Below are 7,742 nucleotides of genomic sequence, written 5' to 3' on the forward strand. Positions count from 1 at the left end.
ACATTAAATAGACAGAAAATGCCCCATAACTATTCAGGTGTTTCACATATTTTTGTAATTTTGTAGTCTCTGAAATCAGAAATCAATATAGAAGACAGTTTTACAAATGGCACTCATTTACTGTATGGAAAAAAAAACCCAACAACTTTGACTCATTTCCAAATCTGTATAGTGAAGCTGATATACTTCCTATATTACAAAAAAAAATAAACAAATAAATATGATATAAACAAACATTTGTTCTCTTAATAAACAAGGCTATGATCTGGTATGCCTGAATAGCAGCCAGCATCTTCTTCCACATATATATAAAACATACATACATACATTTTATTTCACACAGACATGCATTTAAAAGGTAAAGGAAAAACCCATGCAGGGTTCATGTATTAAAACCAATGGTATGAAATAAACAGGAAAATTCGTGGTGTCTAAAAATGTGACCTCGATTAACCACCACATGACTAAGAACACAGTCTTTTATTTCCATATCTTAAACCACACAGGTAAATGCATGTACACAAAATGTTCTCTCTCAAAGTTTAAAATCTTGTTATACTGGGACCCACAGTAGCGAGAATATAGCCAAATTGTTTTTATTTAAATATGGCAGTTAAGAATATTCTTTTCCGAAAGACATTTAGGAATAATGAACGCGTTTTTTTGAAGCACACACACATATTGATTATGAATTAGAATGTAATTCTAACTACCGATCCACCACACCAATTATTTTTTTTTTAACATTCTAGAAACTCGCTAGGTATTAAGATTCAAAAACATGCAATGATGAATAATTCCTGGTCATAAAAAACTGGTCTTATTTTTCCAAGCGCCTTTTCCTCCTTTTTTTTTCTCCTTGTGCTGTAAAGTTTTATGCCAAACACACAAGAGAAATGTTGAAACCAGCAATTCAGAATAGCTGAAAACCTCAAACATCATGTTTCTGAAGTTTTTTTTCTTTCTTTTTTTTGTTGTTGCAGTTTTCAATCCACAGGCAATTCAGCCGCAGATGTGTGTGTGTGTGTGTGTGTGTGTGTGTGTGTGTGTCTATCAGAAAAGAGAGAGAAACTTTGTGCAAACTGAACAGTAACAGTTGCAAGCTTTAAGTATCTCTCATGATCTTGTGCTATGAAATCTGAACATATGACTATCATCAAGAAAATGGTGATTAAATTAACATATCTACCCTATATCAACCAATCTCTGCAGCATATTCTATAAAACAGTGTCCTCTTGAATTGAATTGAATTCAGTTAATTAATGTCCAGGGTTAAATTGATGCAGGATCTTGATCATCAATTTCTCAACAAGCTCAACGAGATGGATGTATGAAATACCTCATTATTGACAGAGAACAAGTTTCTCAGACAATCCCTGAATACATGAAGAGATCAAATCAAGAATTACAATCCTCAATAACATTATCAGGCTGTGAACCAATATAGGCTATATACACACACATACATATATATACTTATATACCACTGCTAACAGCCAGTGGACAATGTTTCACCTGCAATTAATCCAATCTCAAGGTGCAGCATTATAGCTCTTTTACAACCAACCTTGTAGAAACCTGATATAATAAGAGCATTCACAATATTACAAAAATATGCTTAAGTAGCATAGGTAGCAGCATTCACAGTACTCAGAGGACAGCATAGGACTAACAGCATTCACAGTACTCAGAGTACAGCATAGGACTAACAGCATTCACAGTACTCAGAGTACAGCATAGGACCTACAGCATTCACAGTACTCAGAGTACAGCATAGGACTAACAGCATTCATAGTACTCAGAGGACAGCATAGGACTAACAGCATTCACAGTACTCAGAGTACAGCATAGGACTAACAGCATTCATAGTACTCAAACGACAGCATAGGACTAACAGCATTCACAGTACACAGGGGAGAGCATAGGACTAACAGTATTCACAGTACTCAGAGGACAGCATAGGACTAACAGCATTCACGGTACTCAGAGGACAGCATAGGACTAACAGCATTCACAGTATATATGGTTAAGTACTTAGAGGACAGTATTCACTGCGAGTACTCAGGGGACAACATAACTAACAGCATTCACAGTATATATGGTTAAGTACTTAGAGGACAGTATTCACTGCGAGTACTCAGGGGACAACATAACTAACAGCATTCACAGTATATATGGTTAAGTACTTAGAGGACAGTATTCACTGCGAGTACTCAGGAGACAACATAACTAACAGCATTCACAGTATATATGGTTAAGTACTTAGAGGACAGTATTCACTGCGAGTACTCAGGGGACAACATAACTAACAGCATTCACAGTATATATGGTTAAGTACTTAGAGGACAGTATTCACTGCGAGTACTCAGGGGACAACATAACTAACAGCATTCACAGTATATATGGTTAAGTACTTAGAGGACAGTATTCACTGCGAGTACTCAGGGGACAACATAACTAACAGCATTCACAGTATATATGGTTAAGTACTTAGAGGACAGTATTCACTGCGAGTACTCAGGGGACAACATAACTAACAGCATTCACAGTATATATGGTTAAGTACTTAGAGGACAGTATTCACTGCGAGTACTCAGGAGACAACATAACTAACAGCATTCACAGTATATATGGTTAAGTACTTAGAGGACAGTATTCACTGCGAGTACTCAGGGGACAACATCACTAACAGCATTCACAGTATATATGGTTAAGTACTTAGAGGACAGTATTCACTGCGAGTACTCAGGGGACAACATAACTAACAGCATTCACAGTATATATGGTTAAGTACTTAGAGGACAGTATTCACTGCGAGTACTCAGGGGACAACATTAACTAACAGCATTCACAGTATATATGGTTAAGTACTTAGAGGACAGTATTCACTGCGATTACTCAGGGGACAACATCATATGAATGGAAGACAACAATATCCACAGTGTAAGTTTTACAATTAGTTACAGTGTGTACTCAAAAGGCATAATTAGAGTGATCTGGTCACTGCTGCACAGATTCAGTAGTAAGTCATTGTTTTACCCCATTTCTTTCTTGTATAGACTATCAGTCACTATGGTTTATCACCTTAGTGTTAGTCACAGGGGGTGGGGGTGGGGGTGGGGGGGGGGGTTCGGGGTCTCGAGTTCCATGTTTAGTGAACTGACATAAGATTTTTTTACTCTATTTGGCTTGTTTTACAACAACACTCACAGACAACAAGTTCCTGATGGTAGCTTATGCTGCGATTTTCAGACCAGGAAGATGCTGTTTGGAGTGAGGTGATGTTTTACCAGTTCATTTAGCATCTACCCAGGTATGGAAAGAACAAAACGATCAACCCCTTGTCCTTCAAAAGTATGAATCAGACTGCAACCCCTAGATAAAGTAATCATCTAGCTTAGCAAAGGATGACGAACAGAAAGTGTGAACCACAGTCAAACCTCCTTATAGTCTTAACATCCGTAAATCGGGAACATGTCGAGTGAAGCGGACTTTGTTGTCCCAGTGGTTCATTCAATGACAAAGGATATAGTGCCTATCTTTAACTTTTGTAATTACATGTACACATTAAAATGAAACTCGTCTGAATTCAATTGCGTAAAGACTGTGATATGAAAAAGCACAGACACAATGAAAAAAAGAATGTAACACTCAAACCTATCATAGACCACATCATATTCACAATTCGTCATCTGAATCAAAAATAAAACAAAAAAAGGAATATGCTAACCTGTCTCACGAGTCATGAATATTTCCGTATGAAGATTTACCAATCACAAAGAAAGCAGGCGGCCGCAATCTAAAGGTGGATTTATATTTAACAGTATATCAACTCTATAGAAAGATAACATGTTTAATAGGACAAGATTTTAAATGTTTGTGCTGTTTCAGGTTCACAAATACAAATATCATGTGTAGATTTTTTTCACCTCAATAGGAGTCAGTGAATACAGAAGATAGGTCATTTGGTTTAGCACAGGTAAATTCTCAACATTGGGAGCTTAAAATCCACTTTGTTTGTGTGTTCAAAATCATCATTTTTCTGTCTTTGTTAACAGCTGACTTCAGTTAAAAGTCTCATTTTCAGAACACACACACACACACACACGACATGACACATGTGAAAATCTACCTTTAGGTAGCTGCTATTACAAGGCCAGACAGTTGGTGTATATTACAGATACTAATATATTCATCTATACTCTCAATATTAGTCATTATTTACAAATACTTGCTTCCTTTGGAAGAGCATGAAAAATCAATGGCAAACCTTAGAACACAATTATACAGAAAGAAAACTCAATATTTTTTCACACATACTCTGTCGGGGACAAAGGACTTAATCTGCATGCACTATATGAAACGGAGCCGGTGCTTGGAAGGAAAGTTGCATACATATATCCACTGGTTAAAACTTTCCCTCGGGGATGTGCAACTCATTTCTAAATACACATGTAGAACCTGGGAAGTCTCCTCTAAAAACTCTACTAGCATTAAAAAAACACCTCTTCTCCCTCTGGAATCATGACAGCTCCATTGCTGATTATCTCCCTTACTCCCATACTAAGCCAAATGATGACTCTGCGTACTTACAGTGGATGATTCAAAATTTGGCACACTTACTGTATGTATTTGGTGCAATTTACTTTAAAATATAATTTGGTACTCATGATTATAAATCAGCATACTTACAATGCAGCAAGACATCGCGGTTATAATCAGACGCACACAGTGTTAACATATACAGATTTAGTTTGCTTCTGCAACATTTTGGGGATTGAAGATTTTAAGGACTTGATATTTTTCTAATAAAAACTCATAAAGAAAACTTATACTCGCATTCCCATAAATGCATCAATCAAAAAAATCCATAAATATTTCACATGTAAAACCCAACAGCTGTGCAACCAATACAAACGAGATTTTTCAACAAGTATTCTTCTCTAATTTATTATGCATGACAATTAACCATAATATTAGGGGAGGGGGGAGGGGGAGTTTATGACTGCTTAGACCTACTTTTAACCCCACATCAAAATGTTATTTCGTATTTTAAGAATTATTTATATATATAATGAGAAAATGTAGCTTAAATCTTGTACACAATGAATTTGATAATTTCTTTCAGTAACATTCACTTTTTTCATGATTAATCATACAGGAAAAAGACGTTATATAATCTGCCATGAATATGGGATATTGCAGCGAATCCAAGCAAAAAATGATGAGTCAATTGTGATGTCATATTGTATGCCATCATGCCAAGCGACTTCATGTGATATGGGCCTATTTTGGCTCAAAATGATTTTCAGGTTTTTTTCTTAAAGCAAAGCATACTTATTTTGATTTAATGTGTTAAACTATACATATATTTATGATAAAAAATAAAATTTTAAAAAAGCTGGAAACAGCTGATTCTAAGATGGGACATCATAAACGTACCACTATTCCTGAATTTTTGTTGTAAACTTTTGTACTGTTTTCCTTCCCGCAAATAAAGAGCACATTAGGGATCATATTGCTGTGTGCTATATATATCTTAAAATAAATCATGGTGGCCCAGTGGTTAGGATATTCACTTTGCAATCTGGAGGCCAAGGTTCAATTTCTGATCTCGGCGCCGTATCAAACCTCTGACATTTAACATCAGTAGAGAAAGGTGAAGATAACGAACAGAGATCAATCTCACAACTCCTATAACTAATACAAAATAAAGTTAGGCAAACACAGACCCCTGGATATACCAGAGGTGGGATCAGGTGCCTAGGAGAAGTAAGCATCCCCTGTGGAACGGTCACACCCGCCGTGAGCCCTATGTCTTGATCAGGTAAACGGTGATTGATCCTTCACCATTGAAGTCTTCAGTATTAGAACTTTAAGTCAAGGGCCTTTTGGATATGACCTTAAAAATAGAGGTCCTGTGTCACAGTAAGCCTAAATGGCACAACAAAGAACCCTCTATGCTATGTGCCCCTTACATAGGTCAAAATTCGTGGCACTTCACCTAAACCTGGCTACATCTTTAAGAGAGTGAAAAATTGTCCAGTGGGACGTAAAACAACACTCAAAAATAAGTGAATGGTAAAAATATAAATGAAGGCCACCGGAATGACTTGGGCTGAGCTGAGGAGGATCAGTCAGAACCGTGCGCATTGAAGGAGTGTTGCTGCTGCCCTATGTTCCTGACAAGGAATCGAAAGGCATAAGTCAAGTCAAAAATAGAAATTGATATCCTCTAGTGTGCTTGATGTTTTTAAGATTAATAGCATTTGAATTTATGTTTTCAGTGACAAAATGACAGTAGATAAAAAAAATGCATCATTTCCAACATCAATTTATAAGAATCAACATAAAACTATAGTCATAAGTATTGAAGACCGAAAACAATGTGTTTCAAATCTCTAAGATTGTATATGTATTGTCACATTCTGCAGGTCTTATATCATCTTTGTCTTTAAAGAAAATGGTATTTTGTTTGTCTCTTCTAAGAAATAAGACTCCATAAGAACTTGAACTAACATCTACTGTGAATTTCCATTAACACCTCAATAGACCAGGGGGGAAAAATGAAAACAAAAAACAAAAACCGATCCATACCATTTAGCTGTGTGAAAAAAAGAATTTCATTCATTTTCAATTACAGTTACTTGATTTTTTACCAAGAGACTTGCCACCTACGAGAATTTGTGTGTATGCTATTCTTTTAATTGAACAAAATATTGGTCATGAAACTTTCATTATAATCAATAATTCTTCCAAAGTTTAACCAGTGTTTCATCTCAATGGTGGATTACACTATCAGCAGTTGCCTGGGGGTTTCAGGGGGACATAACTGTCATCGAATACCTTCAATATTTTTTTATTCCAGAAATCAATGGAGTTTTATTTTTCAACCAAAGAGATTTTGGTTTATTGAATAATCTTGTGACCAAAATATTACCAGTCCAGACAGTTAAAAAATAACTCTTGAGTTGTTTTTTTTTTTTTTCAATTAAATATATATATTGAAGTATTCATTGTACTGTGCAACAAAACCGAAAATAGAAACTTCTAAAAAGAAGAAGGGATAAATCTAGCTTTTAAAGAAAACATTATCCTTTTAAAATAATTCAGAAATATGTTGGAATCCGGGAGGAAGTAATACCTTGCCTGTGGGTCTGCAAAGGGGGGGGGGGGGGGGGGGGGGGGGGAGGGGGTGAAGTCACCAGGCAAACCTCCAATGCATTTTGAAGGGCTTGGAAAAGTACTATGATTTTGTCCACATATAAATTATAAATTATTTAGCGAACATGAGTATTTCAACAATATTTAAAACAAATTTAAAGGGATATCCTCATGGGGGAAAATACCTAAAAATTAGAAAACTGATATTCATGAGCTAAATCCTTGGTTGTGTTGGTGAAGAATTTTAAATATCAATTGTAATATGCAATGCTGCATTATGCATCTAGTTCCATGCTTGAACGAGAATGTCACACTTCCACTCAAAAGAGATCTACGCTTGCATTTTTGGGCAATTTATGCATAATCTTCAAACAATTAAAACTCTGAATATCTTGTGTACTTAATGCTCCCCTTACTTACAAAGGTAAGTCAAAAATTAGGGAGATGTTAGAGAACAATTAGAAAGAGAGCTGTGAGGACTGAACCTCTAAATTAGAAAGAGAGCTGTGAGGACTGAACCTCTAAATTAGAAAGAGAGCTGTGAGGACTGAACCTCTAAATTAGAAAGAGAGCTGTG

The 7,742-nt window shown here is 35.9% G+C and overlaps 1 protein-coding gene across 40 annotated transcripts in view; it reads right to left on the bottom strand.

Annotated features, from left to right (window-relative positions):
* The window catches only part of LOC125683667 (bromodomain adjacent to zinc finger domain protein 2B-like), a 49,660-nt gene that overhangs the window by 38,709 nt on the left and 3,209 nt on the right, over positions 1 to 7,742 (bottom strand). For 7 of the 40 annotated variants that reach the window (XM_056142658.1, XM_056142654.1, XM_056142649.1 and 4 more), the window contains exon 1: positions 3,732 to 3,902. The exons of 29 other annotated variants lie outside the window; for them this stretch is intronic. The gene's annotated coding sequence lies outside the window, so the exon portion shown is untranslated. Of the gene's footprint in view, positions 1 to 3,731; positions 4,021 to 4,321; positions 4,551 to 7,742 lie in introns of those variants that run through there. 4 more of the 40 variants (XM_056142635.1, XM_056142622.1, XM_056142640.1 and 1 more) reach the window with 3 other exon arrangements.

This window comes from Ostrea edulis, chromosome 6 (genome assembly GCF_947568905.1).
Source record: "Ostrea edulis chromosome 6, xbOstEdul1.1, whole genome shotgun sequence".
Lineage (NCBI taxonomy): Eukaryota > Metazoa > Mollusca > Bivalvia > Ostreida > Ostreidae > Ostrea > Ostrea edulis.